We start from the raw sequence: 18,002 nt of genomic DNA, 5'->3' as shown, positions 1-18,002 counted from the left end.
GAGTAGGTGAATTTCGAAATGCCCCACTTGCAATTCTTATTGCTTAATGGTGAGCAGAGTCTAGCCATCGTTGCAGACATAAATTTAGGACCAATGATTAAGGTTCATAAAGACATAATATAGATGGAGCAGAGAACATCTGTCCAAACCCAAAGAGGTGGAAGACAGAGTGCAGAGGATGTTCGTTGCAGCATTTATCTTGTAAGTGATGTATGTGAGGGAGAAAACTGAGTTTGCTATCAAATAAAAGTCCAAAGAAACAGGTACAACTAGAATTAATGTTTGCCCTACTCAGAGTTCTAGGTCAGGATGAAGAACATATTTACAGCAAAAATGCACACAAACTGTTTTCTGCTGTGAAAATCTAAAACCATTTGCAATCATCCATTCTGAGAGATGGACAATGGCTTACTCCATCTGTCTTTCTATGACTCTCATATTTTGCAACCGAGGTCAACTGAATAACTGAACAACCTAATTAAAAAATAGGTTGTTCAGTATTCAGTTGACCTTGGTTGCAAAAAGTGTGACATTGGAAACTTCATGTCACATGCGCTCACTGAGGATCACCCCCCATTACACAAGTGGGGGAGGTTGATCTCAATTCTGAGATCACTTCTAAAATATGTATAGTTTTATAAAAACTATACATATTTCTAACACAAAAAACTCTTTACTATGAGTTTGCCCTGTCAGTTGTATAAACAAATGCAAAAAGCACTATACTACAATAATTTAACATATTACAAGCAGAAACAACATATATGAGTTTTAAAGAAATACCTTTTCCATCATGTCATACCAAATTTTGCAACAGTGTAAGGAAATAAATCCATTCCTGCTAATAATAAAATTTGTTACCATGCCTCTATATATTTCATAAAACAAGTGCTTAGATACAACATAAAAACAGAAATATATAACTGTAACCATTGAAATAAAAATTGGCTGAAATATCTTTCATACCCTAAAGAATGGCAAAATTTCTCCAGTACATTACAATCTTTAGTTAGTTGTACTTTATACATAATAGAAGAATGTCACAATAAAAAATAAATGTTGAATCATATACACAAAATAGCACATCCCACTCCCTCACCTCCTCTGTGCCCAAAGAAAGTAAATATAATTGCTTTCTTATATCGTGAAACCTGTGGAGTATTCATAACTAAAAATTCACATGTATGCCCACAGTAATTAACTTTTTAATATGTAAATATTTCATCTTAAGTATCATAAGACATCATCAGTACAGTTATTAAACAACAATAGGAATTACATTAAAAAAAACATTAGTGTGCATGGTTGCATTGGAATCCCTCCATGTATAGAATAGCGTGTTTAAGAATTAAAAACTATTGGGCTGTACATAAATTAAATTAAAATATAACTGATAAATTTATTTTATACAATTGAGGATAACAATTTCCCAGACTTGGAATAGTGAGACAGTCATTCTGGTTAAGATTGGGTCTAACAGATAAGCTTAAGTGTTGATGGTTACCTGTGTCTTATTTAACCTCTTTTGATAAAATTGCTTGGTGGTGTTAATACTGTATTTTATGCAGTCATAAAATGTATTTTATCACTGCAAATTCGTGTGTGTTCACGAGCCACTTTGCCTGTTCTGAGAGATGAAACACTAGAGTTTCCAGGTGAAAAAACCCTCTATCTCCATATGAGACTGGCTAACTCACCTTTAAAAATAAGTCATGAGTAAGATTGGGTCTATGATGTAAGGCTTCAACACTCTTTATACAAACACTCATGTTTATATATGGAGTTAAGAGCTCGTTTTGCCACCGGATCCTTTGGTTAGTGTTTTCAACTCCATGTTATGCGAGGCCAGATTTGTGTAGTTTGATAAAACGGATGTGGTCTTGATGTTCAGAGATATGTTTATTTACAGAACTTCCTGCTTATCCATAGTAAGGCAAGTTATGAGAACATGCCACTTTGTATATACTAGGAAGCATCATTTGTACAATGATTAAGGTAAAGGTAGTTGTTGGAAGTTTTTCCACTTGGTTATACTATAAATTAAATATATCAAGAAATTATATACTTGGTTTAATGCTTTATCCAAGTGTAAGCAAACAAAGTTTGTGCCTGAAGTATTTTCAGGACTGGGGCAACTCATATATTGAAGCTGATGACTTCACATCACTTACCTTAGTGTCCCATAATGCAAAGCACATATCCTTGCAGACATGTATAATGCTATGCATTATGAGAAGCGTCACTACCCAGAAAATATAACCAAGTGGACAAACTTCCAACAATTACCTTTATACAAGTTTAAGCAAACAAGCTGTGCATGAAGTATCTTTGTGACTGGGTTATTCATATATATAGACTATTGACTTCATATCAGTACCTTAGTATTCCACATTGGTCGGCATACTTCCTTTAAGACAAGCATGTTGCCATGCAATTTCTTTCAATATTAATTCAAAATCAAATTCAATATCATTCACAGTCAATCACATCTTACTAATGCCTATAACTTTCGGCTAAGTTGTGATAACCATTACCAAAAACTACTAATTTCAAATACTTTTGGCATTAGTATACAAAAACTGCAATATTCCCTTTATTATTATTATGAGAAATCTCCAGAGAGTCCAAAGACTCGTTGAGGGAGAGTGTGCCACCAGCATCGAATGATTGATCCACTTCCAACTACTAACCACGCTCAACCTTGCTTAACTTTTTGCGTGAGCCATTAGTAGCTAAGGCTTTACCAATCGACCTACCTTTGCTGGCTATCTCACAACCTATGCTGCACCTTGTATTACTTAACTCACTAAAGTTAAACTGGGGCAGTACATTTTACATCATGTGGTCATTGTTCCACTTACTAACCTTTAGGTTCCCTGGACCCATATTTACCAGAGATTCAAACTGGTCTCTAATTGGCTACATCTGTCTTAGAACAAACTTTAGATAATAGAACTATCTTACCCCTTTTCCACTAAATTGGAACCTTGCCAGAGGCGAGACTTGGATTAAACAATTTCGTCCAAGGCACTGCCAGTTCACTTGAACGTTCTCGAAGCACACAAGTTAAGATACCATCCAAGCCCACTGCTGTATTTACATTGGTATTTTTCAATATACTGAGCACATCTAGTTCATCTACTTCAATTCTCATATCAGTAAACTGCAAAATCACCATTGGATGATATACCCTTGCAAAGGGGTATCTTAGTAACCGAACTATTTCTTCTACTTCTGTCACTTTCATACCATCAGGACTGAGTAAAGTTATACTTCTATATTCATTCTTTCTCTTATTTGCTACATTGCAAAAAAAGTCTATAAGGAATACTTTGGTCTGCTTAGTTAATTTTCTCTCAAAATCTGATTTAGCCTTCCTTACTATACTAATTACCCTTCTTGCTGGTGTTTTACTTTATAAATTAAACCAAGAAATTACATTCTTGGTTTAATCCTTTATCCAAGTGTAAGCAAACAATAGTTGTGTGTGAAGTATCTTCATAACTGGGTTACTTGTATATAGAGATACTTCACATGCAAGCATTGTTTGCTTACACATTGATAAAGGATTAAACCTAGAATATAATTTCTTGGCATCTTTATAGTATAAATAAGTGAAAAAACTTTAAACCTCTATCTCTAAGGTTTAAAGTTTTTTCACTTATTTATAATTAAAGTTTTTTCACTTATCCACAATATTTTAATAGTGAAGTGTGACACCTTTTGATTCTTGTATATGGGAAATTTATGTCTTCCGTATTACTTCAACCTTGGTATCTCTTCTAGGTCTGGCTCACACTGCTGAGCCCTCAATAAAGGTCGAAACCAGTCTGGGTGGTGGCCCTTTCTATGAATAGCATTATACAGATCCGAAAGGATGTGTGCTTTGCATTATGGGATACTAAGATAATTGATGTGAAGTGACTGTCCTCTATATACAAGCAGCCCAAATGTGAAAATACTTCAAGTGCAAACACCATGAAAAAACTTGAAATATGTGCTTTATATCGCTCATAAGAATGTTGATCACTCTTTTATATATATATATATATATATATATATATATATATTTTTTTTTTTTTATGAAAAAATTGAATGACTAGAACTGAGATTTAAGTAAAAAGGTTTTAATATAAAAACACTACTAGTTTCGGCCTGTAACAGCCTTCTTCAGGTGACATTATAAAAAGAAAGAAAAAACACTAAACACTGAAGGTTAAAAGACTATAAACAACATAGACAGTTTCTATACATAATTAGCATGAAAACGTTCTAGTTGTATTTGAATCTGTTCTTTCATTTGTTGCATTGTTGGGAGAGTGCGTGCTTGCAGCCTCACGTGAACGCCAGTACAGGATTACAGCTGAATGACTATCTGCGAGGTTGTAGCTCAAGTTGTTATTTAGATGAACAGGATTGAAGATGATTTCTCTAGATTCCACAATTTTTCTCTCTAGTTCGTCACTGCAATGGAAGATGTTAGTAGATTTTTCCCAGCAGACTTTGTGACTTTGGTTTTCATCATTAGGATTAGCCGAGAAAAGGATATGACTTGATAATGTCCAGGGTATTTGAGTTGATGATGACAAGGTTTTGGGTGGCTAATTAAGAAACGGATCTTTGGAAGTGGAGTGAACAATGTTCTGATATTGTATTTTCTTAGAACTTTTGCTAATTTATGTGAAACAGTACTTATGTAAGGAATAGATATATTGCCTTTGAATCTATTTGTTTCTTCTGAGTGATGTCTAGAAGGATTAAGAAGGAATTTTTTCAATGATTTTCTTGGAATATCCATTAACTTCGAAAGAAGTTTTCAGATGGTTTATTTCTGTAAGAAGTTCATTTTGGGCAAACAGACAAATCTGTCGAATTGCGTATGGAAGAACACATGAGGGACATTACTTACAAGAGACAGCGAGCGAGTGCATTATCAAGTCATATCCTTTTCTCGGCTAATCCTAATGATGAAAGCCAAAGTCACAAAGTCTGCTGGGAAAAATCTACTAACATCTTCTGTTGCAGTGACGAACTAGAGAGAAAAATCGTGGAATCTAGAGAAATCATCTTTAATCCTGTTCATCTAAATAACAACTTGAGCTACAACCTCGCAGATAGTCATTCAGCTGTAATCAGGTACTGGCGTTCATGTGACGCAGCAAGCAAGCATGCACTCTCCCAACAATGCAACAAACAAAAGAACAGCTTCAAATACAACTACAAAGTTTTCATGCTAATTATGTATATAGACTGTCTATGTTGTTTATAGTCTTTTAACCTTCAATGTTTAGTGTTTTTTCTTTCTTTTATAATGTCACCTGAAGAAGGCTGTTACAGGCCGAAACTAGTAGTGTTTTTATATTAAAACCTTTTTACTTAAATCTCGGTTCTAGTCATTCAATTTTTTCATAAAACTATGTATGTTAACCGAGTTAATGATCATTCTGTCATATATATATATATTGCTTCCACAATGCTTTCCTTTTTTGCAGCTCCTGCTATATATTGCCATTTAACCCCTACTCTGTTTATCCTCCTGACCCTAGTATGCACTCTGATACTGCCTCGTTCAAACAATCCTTGACCATCTACCATGCACTGACATTCTTTTCATGTATACACTGGTTGCAATACAGAAAAACCTCACTTAACATGATTAACTAATCCATCAATTAATGCGGACTAAGCATAATTGCGTTAAGTGAATGCAACAAACAATAGGAATAACTATAATTCATCCATCTGTTAGCGTAAATTTGAAGAAAAAAAAATTATACACTATATTAGAGGATAAAATCATCAAAGTAAATAAAAAGCAATTACTAAAATTTTGATTTAATGTCTAGACATTTGATTGAGCTACTTTTTCTACAAAAAAATCAAGTAAAGATGTCTGAATAGTGTTCGACTTTTACATCTTGTCATACTATTCGATAGCTGGCGATTGCTTTATTAAGATTTTGGCAGACTTCGAAGCTTCATTCTATATCAGGATCAGCATAATTTTCCTTCTGGAAATTCAAACAAAATTTAGGTATCTAAATTAAAGCAAAATGAATGAAAAGTGATTGAGCAAGAGAACAGAGTTTGTATGTGCGCTTGCGATGATAGCTTTGAGTCAACTGCCAAATGTCGCCGTCCACCAGCAGCACTGCCACTGCCTACGAGATTGGGACTTGAGAGGCAATTTGAAGCATTGTAAATATTTTTTGTTGCCAATCTGCAGCAAGCGGCAGATTGGCGACAAAAAAATAATATCGCATTAACCAATTAATAACTCGTTTAAAGAGGGAAATAGTATCATTTCACTCAATCGCACTAACTGATTATCGTGCATATCGAATTCGCGTTAAGCAAGGTTTTCCTGTAGTTTCCTATACCATGACTCTGTTTCAAATTGCTGGAAGATTTTCCACTTGGCTATACTATAAATTAATAGTATTAATTTATAAATTAATAAAGATACCAAGACATTGTATACTTGGTTTAATCCTTTATTCAACTGTAAGCAAAGTTTGCACCTGAAATATAATCAGGACTAGGGCAACTTGTATATAGAAGATAATCAGAAGGTATATAGAAGATAATATTTCAGGCGCAAACTTTGTTTGCTTCCACTTGGATAAAGGATTAAGCTAAGTATATAATTTCTTGGTATCATTAATTTATAGTATAACCAAGTGGAAAATCTTCCAACAACTATTCTCTAATCCAGAGTATTTTAATAATAAAGTGTGACACCTTTTTTCAACTCGTATATGAAAATGTGACTCCTGCATTATTTCAACCTTAGTAACACCTGTAGGTCTGGATCCCACTGATGAGACCTCAGTAAAGGTCAAAACCCATCTGAGTAGTGACCCTTCCCAGCTATGTATTATACATGCCTGCAAGGAGCAGGCATATATAATACATAGCTGGGAAGGGTCACTATATAAAATGCAAATCACATCTCCTTGCAGGCATTATACATGCCTGCAAGGAGATGTGCTTTGCATTATGGGATACTAAGGCTAGTGATGTGAAGTCATTAGCTTCTATATACGAGTTGCCCCAGTCCTGAAAATGCTTTAGGAGCAAACTTTGTTTGCTTACACTTGGATCAAGGATTAAACCAAGTATATAACATATAATTTCTTGGTATCTTTAATTTATAATGCTTCAAATTGCCTCTCAAGTTTGTCTTAATTGCCAGCTTAGTAGTTCCACATGAACCTTTTCTTGACTGAAATTACCACATGTTAAGCAACCTCCCAAGACAAAACTGCATGGTCACTTTCCCAGATCAGAGGAAGAGTTGCCACTGTAGGTATAGATAGATCTTTTGATGCTATTACCAGATCCAACATCTTAAACATCTGAGCTTCCAAAGTTTCACTGAACAACACTTTTTTCAAGACTCCAATTACACCAAATCCATTTAAAATGCAAGATCCACCTTATATAAATCGCTCATCAAACTCACTCCACAAAAGTCTACAAACTCCACACCATTCCTCATCAATCTCAGCTTAAATCGATCATGTGGTAACAGGCTCACAAAGTTTACTTTTTTGCATGTTTGCAAAAAAGTAACTTTGAGTAATTTTGCAACTCTTTTATGTCTTCTCACATACCACATTTGTCACCTGATAAATCTTTTTTTATCAGGTGACAAATAAATCTTTATCAGATAAAATAAACATCTCTTTCACCATCACTCTCTCTGCATATATGTATATATTACTATTAAAAGTGTATACCGAATGTTAATGGATAAGAGAAAATTCTTCTGCCAAGGAATCAGTCAGGGAGTGCTAGAACACATAATGTTTCTCCACTGCTTAATCCACCAACTACATACAATGCCATCTACCACTAGAATTCTTCGTCTGTAAATTGCTTGTGTTCTTCCTGGCTGATCTAACTATATACAAGATGAAAAACCCTAGTTACCGGGAAAAAAAGTCCTGCTAGCTCATGAGATTGGCTATCTAACCTTCAACTGATAAAGTCCACAGAAAAGTTTCTCTTGTAATAATGAGAACTTAATTCAATTCTTTCCCAATCTAACAGATCAATGTACCATCGCTCTGCCAGCTGCACTATGGAGGCACTTCGAAAGCCTTCAAAAATAAAGCTCAGAAATAAATACACGTAAGCACAAGAAATTGTACAAGATGATTAACAGTTCTATCAATTCACATACATTCCTTCAACGCCTCAATGAATCACCTAATCAGCATTATTAATTCACTGGATAATCTCCTTCCTATAGTTACTTAGCTACCAATGTATGCATCCACTGTTTATTATCAGTTAAGTTAGTTATATTTTGCAAACAGGCCTCTTTCACTCACCTCATAAGTTAATTATACAAGCATATCTAGTTTACAGGGTTATGCGTACCTCACATCATCCAATGAACTTAGGACACAAATATATAATAATGAACTGTATGTTATTAATAATTCATTTGGCAGTAATGAAATTATTTCTATTCACACCTCTTCTTTCTCCTGCTTATATTTGCCACAAGCTCATTAATTAAAGCTCATTAATTCTTGTAGAAAGAATTAATGAGCTTTGTTCACTATTGACCCCTTGTCCTAACTGTCCTACTTTGGCCAAACAGGCAGGAAAGTGAATATCAGGATTTCAGAACACAAGGACTAGATCCGATTTCACCAGTACAGACACTCTGGGCTTGCAGACCATGCTTTAGATACCCACCACAGAATACGTTGGAAGAAAGCCAAAGTAATACACCACAGCAAGTATAAGAAAGATTATTCATAGAATCAGCCTCAGCTCTAAAAAAACGTTCCAAACCTCAACAAATTTGGGTGCATGAGACGGCCCCAAATTTGGGAGACTTACATCATGAGATCATCAGCCCAATAGTCAAGACAACCCAATATAGCCCACTAGGGAGCACCATTAGGAATTTAGGAACAACAGTAGTTTCTTATCTTCTGCCTCATTTGCTTTTTGTAGTGCCTGCATGCACGTGCCATATTTGTATGTTACCATGAAGATGGCAATGTGACATTGCCGAAATATAAGTATTTATTAAAGTTTCTTTTAATTAATATTCCCGTATATGTTGCAAATTCCTTAAATAATTTAACAGTAAAGCTCATTAATGTTGGTTCGCATATATTGTACCTTCTAGTAATTCAAATATATCAACCAAACAAAGCATATCACTTAATTATTGTTTTTGAATATATCCTGAAACAAACACATTCTCTTTTTTCCCTCTATGCAATTTTTTATAATCAAAGAACATATCATGATACATGGTACATATGCCGATACAAATATGAAATTGCAGCATTCCAAGATGTGTCCTCTCACCCTGAGATGAATGTGTAAGCTTCACTAAAAAAATGGAATTCAGCAGTGGGACACATTAATGCTAAAGAGTTCCTGAAGTACTAGTATTTGTATTCCATAAAGTTCATGCTAGTTTTTAATGGATGTTATTGAAAGTTTTTAATTTGTCAGCAATCATAAAGACAAGAATCCATCAAGAGTTACTCCAAGATACTTTGGGTTTTTGTTGAAGTAGTTGTCAAGTTTGATACATCCTCTATTAGTGTATTCTCTGCAACTTGAAAGGAGCTTTTCTGAGCTGCAGTTGTGGTCAACTGCATACAGTTTCTGTATGCAGATGGCACTGCAACTAATATCTAATATTACTGCAAGACGATGTGGATGTCAGGTACAGAGACTGAAAAACAATAGAACTAGCAGAGATCCTTATGGAAGACCATTGCTTAGCTTGTAGAATTTACTTCTGGAGTCATTAAAATATATCTGAAATCTAACAGTGTATTGTTGACAAGATTGGCATTGTTGAGAGAGAGAGAGAGAAGATGACATCTAGGAATTTAATGATTAGCTCCTCTCTACAAGCACTGCCATAAGAGCTGAAAAATACCCACAAGAACAGATACTATCTTAAGTCATTTATCAGAACCATTTTTAATACAGTTGCCATAGCCAGTACCTGATAACAGCAACTTCTGTTAGGATTAAATTCAGCTTGCTCTGCAGGCATCTTACTGGAAATGACTGGAGAAATCCTATTATACTGCAATTTTTCAAGAAGTTTCAGGCTGATGTTTAACAAGGCACTGGGTCAACAACTCATAACAAGAGATAGGTCTTTCCAGGTTTTAGAGGTGGTATTATTGTTGATCTCTTCAAGTGTTGTCAATTGATAGGATTGCTGCATGTTTATTATTATGTACAATGTATGAGATATCATAATTCTTAGCAGCAGAATGAAATTCCCTTTTTCAAAGATGTCATTATACTATATAATGACATCTTGAATGCATAAATATCATTAATATGTATAATGACACTAATATCTATAATGACATTTGGATCACAGTTCTTTATGAATTCTGGATTGATGCCATTCAAGCCAGCTGCACTTCAAAGTTATAGCCCCATTAAAAGCATCTAAATGATGCAGTGTATTTCTCTTGCATTTCGGCCTTACCTTCATCCCACATGTGGTGCAATGGTCATGTGGATAGATTGTTGGGGTATTTTGCAATATCATTCACATTGATCAAGTAATTTTTTTGAAACTCTAGTGCTGGAATCAAGTCTTCTTATTAATGATCAGGTTTTAGTGCTGGAATGCATGAAGCTTATGTTATTCAAGGCCTTGATCCATTTACATTTCCTAGCATTGTCAAGAGTGTGTATCAAATGGGAAGCTTTGGAGTCATTGCAGTTGTCCTATAATTCCTGAAATCATCTTTCATATTCGTCATTCCATCCAGGGATGTATTATTTTCTATAAGCTTTCGGACTAGCAGCTCCCAAAACAACTTAAATGAATTTCTCATAGTTGCTACCAGCAGCTCTGATCCACCTTAAGTTGGAGTCAATTTGCTTATCAAAATTATCTCCAGCTGACTTTATGAAAATTCCATCCAGGCTTAGCAAGAAACTTGGTAATAGGAATACAAATTCCTTTTGTGTGGACAGTTTGTGTAGACTTTCCACCAAGAGGAGTGGAACTTAGATTGGCCATCAAAAACTAATTACATGTTCTGATTTTCCATCTATTTAATAAGCATGTCTCTAATAAAGTCACCATCACTGTACACCCATAAGGAACTATGACTGCTGCTGTTACCAAGAATGATGTGGTGATGGTGACCTGTTCTCCATTCCAATTTGAATTATTTCAATTGAAATATAGATGTGTATGAACAAGTTTTACTTAGGATTTTATGAAATACAAATGTGAATACAGCCATCACAGTGGATGGGATATAAGCATGTGCATCAAAAGTATTTGCAAATGAATTGGCAATACCTTGGTCAAGTTGCTTAATTTAATTCTCAGATTTGACAAAGTTCCATATGAATGGAAAAAGTCAGTATAATTCTTTATATAAAAGATTCCTATCCTAATTTAGGTTCACACACAGACCTACACTTTTTACCGTGTAGGCATGCGGAACCAAAATCCAACAGAATAAGTTGGTTACTCCTTATTCCTGGAGGTATCCTATGACTGTAGCCTGTGTGTTCACAGGGCCAGTTTGCTTGCTTGTGGGATGAAAAACCCCAGATAAACTATGAGGGGAAACCCTACTATCCACTCCCAAGACTGGCTAACCTGACTATGGCTAAGGAAGTTCCTTGAGCTCCTCACGTTGTCAATGGGAATCGAACCTAGGACACTCTTTCCCCATTCATATCGTTGCGAAGCACACAGCCACTAGGCTAACTGCGCAGACATAAAGGTTACAAATTATAATTTGACCTGAATTTCACAAATGATGGCTAAGGTATTGGGAGAGAGACTTATAGGCAGAATTCAGGATTGCTTTAATAGGAATTCTATGGGAAAGAGTACAGTTTTGTGAAGGGTGGTTCATAGGATTTATTTCTTTTTATAATAAAGTGAGAACTGTGTTGGATTAAATAAATAGCTATATGATAATGCTGAACTTGCAAAGACATTTGACAGAATCCTTTCTTTCATGCTTAATAGTACCAAATTGTAAAATGATGGTACAATATGACAGATAAATAAATAAACAGAAAATAAAATTAGAAAAGAAAATATATAAGTATACATATAAATTGCAACTAGTATGGATAGTGGCCAATAAAAAATTACTTAGAGTCCTAAAGTCGGGAGTTTGCTGGAAACTAAGTGGGCTCAATGTCTGCCATCTAAATTCTTGGGATTTTTAAGCCCCCATTATTATTAAGATCAGGGTGGTTATACAAAACTTCACGAGCTTCTTTAAATTTTCGTTCATACCAAGTTTTTGTATGATGCAAGAACAAATACTTTTCCAATCAATTCAATGTAGGGTGTTAAGAGCATGATCTGAGAGGCTTGCTTCACCAAAATTATTATAATGTGTTCCCCCCCCCCCTCCTTTTTTTTTTTTTTTTTTTTTTTTTTTTTTTTTTTTTTTTTAAGGTGGCTTAAAAGTGGCATTAAGATTATAATGATGTAGGATTCTATTGATTTTTTTCTGATAACCCTTTAATGTATGGGAGTGTTATAGTTTTATAATCTATATTACTTTTTGATGAAGTTTTATGAAGAATTTTATTAATAGTATTTTTGCTATATCCGTTATTTATAAATGTATTGCTAATAATTTTTAATTCTTGTTTAAGAGCTTGTGCATTAGGTGATATGAGTTAGCATGTATATATTGGCCGGTGTGTGTGTAGACTTAAGTTAAACAGTGAAGGATAGACTGCCTGAGGGAAGACAAGTGACTAGTGAATCCAGGAACAGGAGCAAGTTCTGATTTTTAATTTCAATAGCAAATTATATGCGCTCGTGTTGTTTGTTCAGGTGGCTAAGGAATGTGTTTAACGTTTGGCTGTCATGTGGCCAGATAACGAAAACATCTTCAACATATCTTAGCCAAACTGTAGGTTTTAGAGTAAAGGAATCAAGAGTTTTAGAGTAAAGGAATTTCTCCAAAGCTTCCATATAAAATTTAGCAATTGAGGGGGGGGGGATCATGGTGAGCCCTTGGCCGTACCTTCTTTTTGTAGATAAAATTTATTTTGCCACACACGAAGTAACCGGAACGTAGTACGTGGACAAAGAGAGCCGTAATATCGGGCGGAAATTTGATTCTGTAGAAAAAGAATTGTGTCATTGGGCAGAAACGTCAAAACTAATAAATCATCTTTCCCGAGTGTTATGTTTTTAATTTTGTTTATGAAGTGTTGTGTGTTCTTTATATAGGAGGGAAATGACCTACCAACTCCTTGAGTGTTGACGTTAATTTATTGGCTAGCTGATAATTAGGGCTGTCTATTCCCTCAACTATCGGCCGAAGTGGAACGACATGTTTGTGTACCTTGGGAACACCATATATTCTGGGAGAAAGAGCGTAATGGGGTATAAATTTTTTAACAATGTCTGACAGCCAAGAGATGACAGACTTGAGTAATTTCAGTTTTTTTCTTTATCCTGTTGGTCGGATTATAGTTCACAAGCAGATAGGTTCTGTTATCAGAAACTAGTTGATTCACCTGATGAATATAAGTTGATCTGTCAAGGATGACTGTGGCATTACCTTTGTCTGATTTTGTTATAATTATATCTTGATTGGCATTTAATGACTTGATTGCTGGTAGTTCTGTTTTTGTCAAATTGCTACATATGGTTTTCTTTTTATTCAAAACATTGCTGGTTTCTGATAAATTTCGTTTAGAAACCAGCAATGTTTTGACAGATAATGCACAGAAATATATAAGAGCTGGACTGATGGACCTACATCAAAAAGTAGAATATGGCAGTGAAATCAATGAGAATGCAAGTGATCTATATTAGACTGCAACTGTCTGCACTGGTACTAGTACTATAGAATTTCTACCTTTAATGATATTGAAAAATGAGTTGGGGGAGGGGGGAATAAACAGCTGTTTGCTTGGGAAGTGAATAGTTAACTAAGATTATATAAATCTACTAGAATCATACTGAAGTATGATTGTAATAGATTGCCAGTATGAATAGAGAATAATCATATCTCAGCATTATCAGAATGAAACTGAAGGAATTGACACAGGCTATAAATTTGGAAGTGGAAACGAACAAGGAGATGTTTATAAGACATTATGCAACAAAGACAAAATTAGTTCAGTCTCATAGCATCACTTGGAAGTTGATGAACAAAGAGAATTAGAAATTATTATCCTTTTAATTAGATAATGAATTGATTTGGTTGTATTTGATTTTTTTTTTTTAATGGTTCAAAGGTCATACTGCATGACAAGTCACAGCAGCACATATGGTAATTGATTAGTAGGACAATCACAAACATCCATGCCCTTGGTGGGATTCATACCTGTCACCTCTTGGCTAGAGTGGATACACTAACCATTCAGCTAAGCAAGCCAGCTGATTTGGTTTGGTGGGGTTTGTGAGGATGAGGATGTTGCAAATAGGATCAAGCAGTTTATAACCAAAATGGGGACAGATACGTGTCTTTCTCTTTGACATTGATTGAATTTTTCTTCTGTGTTACAAAATTTGATTTCTACATAGAAAAAGAAGAGCTATATGATAAAGACATAAGTTATTAAAGGAATTTTATAGGATTCGTGAAAATCTTTTAATACATTACACTTTTTCAGTGCCAGAGAATTTGGGAAAGTATAGTTAGCATGGATGAGAAAGCTAGATTCTTTACTTGTATTGTTTTGCTGGAATAGCTGTGAGTGCTTTTGCATTGAATGAGTTTCAGTATAACTCATTCAATGCAAACAAAAATCAATAATAATGCCAAAAAGATGTATATGGAGTCACCATCCCTCAAAGTGCCTACTAGATCGTTCATCATACCTTATAAATTAAGATGCCAAAAAATTATATTCTTGGTTTCATCCTTTATACTAGTGTAAGCAAACAGATGTTGTGCATGAAGTCACTTCACAACTGGGCTACTTGCATATAGAGGCTAATGTCTTCACATCAATTGCCTCAATGCATCATTATACAAGTAACCAAAAGATGTCACACCTTACTACAAAAATACTATGGATTAGAGATAGATGTTGAAAGGTTTTTTCACTTGGTTATACTATAAATTAAAGATGCCAAGAAATTATGACCTGTGTTACTTCAACCTTTGTATCACTTCTGGGTCTGGTTCCCAATGACAAGACCTCAAAAAACATAGAAACCAGTCTGTGTAGTGGTTCTTGCCATAATGCATAGTATAATGCATAGCATTATGCATGTCCACAAGGATATGTGCATTGCATTAAGGGATACTAAGGCAACTGATGTGAAGTCATTAGCCTCTATAAACAAGTAGTCCAGTCATGAAGTAACTTCACATGCAAACTTTGTTTGCTTGCACGTGGATAAAGGATGAAACCAAGAATATAATTCTTGGCATCTTTAATTTATAGTATAACCAAGTATAACTTTCAACATTGCCATGCCTTATTTTTCTTCATAGTTGAGGGAACTGTTATCACTTGTACAGAATGTGTATTGACAACTTCCTGAAAATGTTCAAGAACCACCTTTGTAGAAGTATCCTCAGCCAGAACCAGACCCAAAAGAGATACCAAAGTAGAAGCAATGCCTAAGTCATATATATCACATATACAACTAATGAAAAGGTGTCACAACTTATTAAAATACTCTGTTTATAGCTAGTTATAGAAAGTTTTTCACTGGGTTATAAATTAATTTTAAAATGCCATGAAATTATATTTGTGTTTAATCCTTTATGCAAGTATAAGGAAACAAAGTTTACATATGAAGTTTCTTCATGACTACACTTGTATATAGTCGCTAATGACTTCACATTAATTACCTTGTTATCCAATAATGCAAAATTAGTTACAACATTGACATCTGCATTAGTTAAACCTTGAAATCTCTTCTGAGTCTGGCACTCACTGATGACAGCTCAAGAAAGGTTAAAACCAGTCTGGATAGTAGCCCTTCCCATGATGCATAGCATTACATACATCTCATAATATTATAATGCAATACTAGACACACCTGAAAGAATGTGTCTTGCATTATGGAATAGTAAGATAATTAATATGAAATCATATGACACAAGAAATTTCACACAAAAACTTAAGTTTACTTACACCTGGATAAAGATTAAACACAAATATAATTTTATTGCATTTTTAATTTAATTTATAACCAAGTGAAAAAGAAAAAAAAAAACTTTCTTTAAAAATCGTTCATACTTTTAATTTCCATGTAACAAAAGAAGTCTTTGCAATTTCGTTTAACATTCTCAGCTAATTGCCCATCTAAATCTGATTCTCATCATATCCCATATTGGAATATGGGATATGACTGTAAGAGGAAATACAGGTCACTTTTGTCTACAGTGCTTTGTGTTACTCATGAGTTTGCTGATCAGTTTTCACCTTATTTCCTACACAACCACCTCATGTTTGACAGCTTCTGCTTAATAATGCTACTTATTCATTTAATTCCTGCTAGATTTACCTGTTATATAAATCCCAGTAGATTTATTATGAACACCTAATGTCATGAGGACCTGACACTAAGTGTGCTAGGAGTGACAGTAAGATAGGGGAAATCGATTCCCTTAAGACGAACAAATATCAAGAGAGAATATTAGCTTTCTGTGATTTAGGTATCACACTAACTCATTATGGATCAGTTAATTTACTGATAATGTAAACAAACAGTGAAAGAAAGAATGAAAAGAAAACAATTTATGGATATGAAAAAACTATCAAAATAAAAACGTAGGAACATTCCAAAACAGTTGTGTCTCATTTATCAATAGGTAGTTAATGATTAAATTAGGATTTCCTGATGAGCAGAGTATATCTTTTTAGTAGTGCTAACCAAGCAACTTTGATGAGGTTACATTCTCATAAACTCTTTGGTAAATTTTGATACTTTTAAGGTTTATTGTCTATTTAGCTGTAAAATATAGATGAATCCATAATATTCGTCCACTTCAGGTTTTATACAGTAAGCTGCCATTTATCTGACCACACCAAGAAGGTCATTTGCCATTCTGATACCTGAAGGGTTGGATAATTCAAGTTCAATTATGGTGCTGTACTACAGGTCGGTTGGCATGCAAGGGTCAGTTAACTGAAGAGCAGTTGCTTCGAAAGTCAGATAAAAATATTACTGTAGTCCCAAAGAAACAATTATTAATTTAAAAGATTTAAATGCCTGTTAAATTTTATGAAATGATTTAATGAAAAATATACATTAGTGCAAGTATAAATGGAACAAGTTCAACAGTACACTACTAAGCATTAGTTTATTAAGTGCTGTAATCACAAAGAACGTTACAACAGCACTGCTCAAGTGGCAAAATTTAGAATTTTACTAAGACTATAGAGCAGATCACAAAGCTTAGTAAGTCAAGGTCTGTCAGGATTACTGTCTGTTTCACAGCTAGCTATTTCATCGTGAACCTGTGAAGTTGCACGATGAAGATCAGATAAAGGCCTACTGCTCTGACATATTCTTCTTGGTCATGATTTTTAGAATTTCATCCAATGAAAATTCATTCATGTGCTTGATCTTTCTATGTGATTTTTCATATATCAAATGAAAATTCATCAGCTCCTGTTCCAGCATGAAGATACACTGCAGCACTGTGATTTTACTTTAATAATTCACCTGTCAAATTGTTCAATATAATCAATATAATTTCAGAGTTGTTATATAGTCAGGTTTCATCTACTACGACAGATTTTCTTCATTAAGCATACTTGCTATACCCTTAACCCTTTTATTTCTAGTGGTTTCGGTGAATAACCACCTTTTTGAAGTTAGTTTCCTAGCAACCCAGTGGTTTCTCAGCATAACCAAAGCTTTTTCTTCTTGATAATCAAAGGGTTAACAGCAGGTTCCATAACACTTTTTTGCATAGTCAAACAATTCATGAAAAACTTCTTTCTCATATGATGCCTCAAATCATATAATCATTGTCAACATTTTAATCATCAAACATTAAGGAGGGCCATAACTT

At 34.4% G+C, this 18,002-nt stretch overlaps 1 protein-coding gene across 1 annotated transcript in view; it reads right to left on the bottom strand.

Moving 5' to 3' along the window:
* The window catches only part of Ranbp16 (Ran-binding protein 16), a 1,020,902-nt gene that overhangs the window by 624,192 nt on the left and 378,708 nt on the right, over positions 1 to 18,002 (bottom strand). The gene's annotated exons all lie outside the window — the stretch shown is intronic.

Source organism: Typopeltis vanoorti, chromosome 5 (assembly GCF_054136105.1).
Source record: "Typopeltis vanoorti isolate ZY-2024b chromosome 5, IOZ_Tvanoo_1.0, whole genome shotgun sequence".
NCBI classification, from domain to species: Eukaryota; Metazoa; Arthropoda; class Arachnida; order Uropygi; family Thelyphonidae; genus Typopeltis; species Typopeltis vanoorti.
The sequence above is the reverse complement of the archived record's forward strand: the minus strand, read 5'-3'. Positions and strand labels throughout refer to the sequence as shown.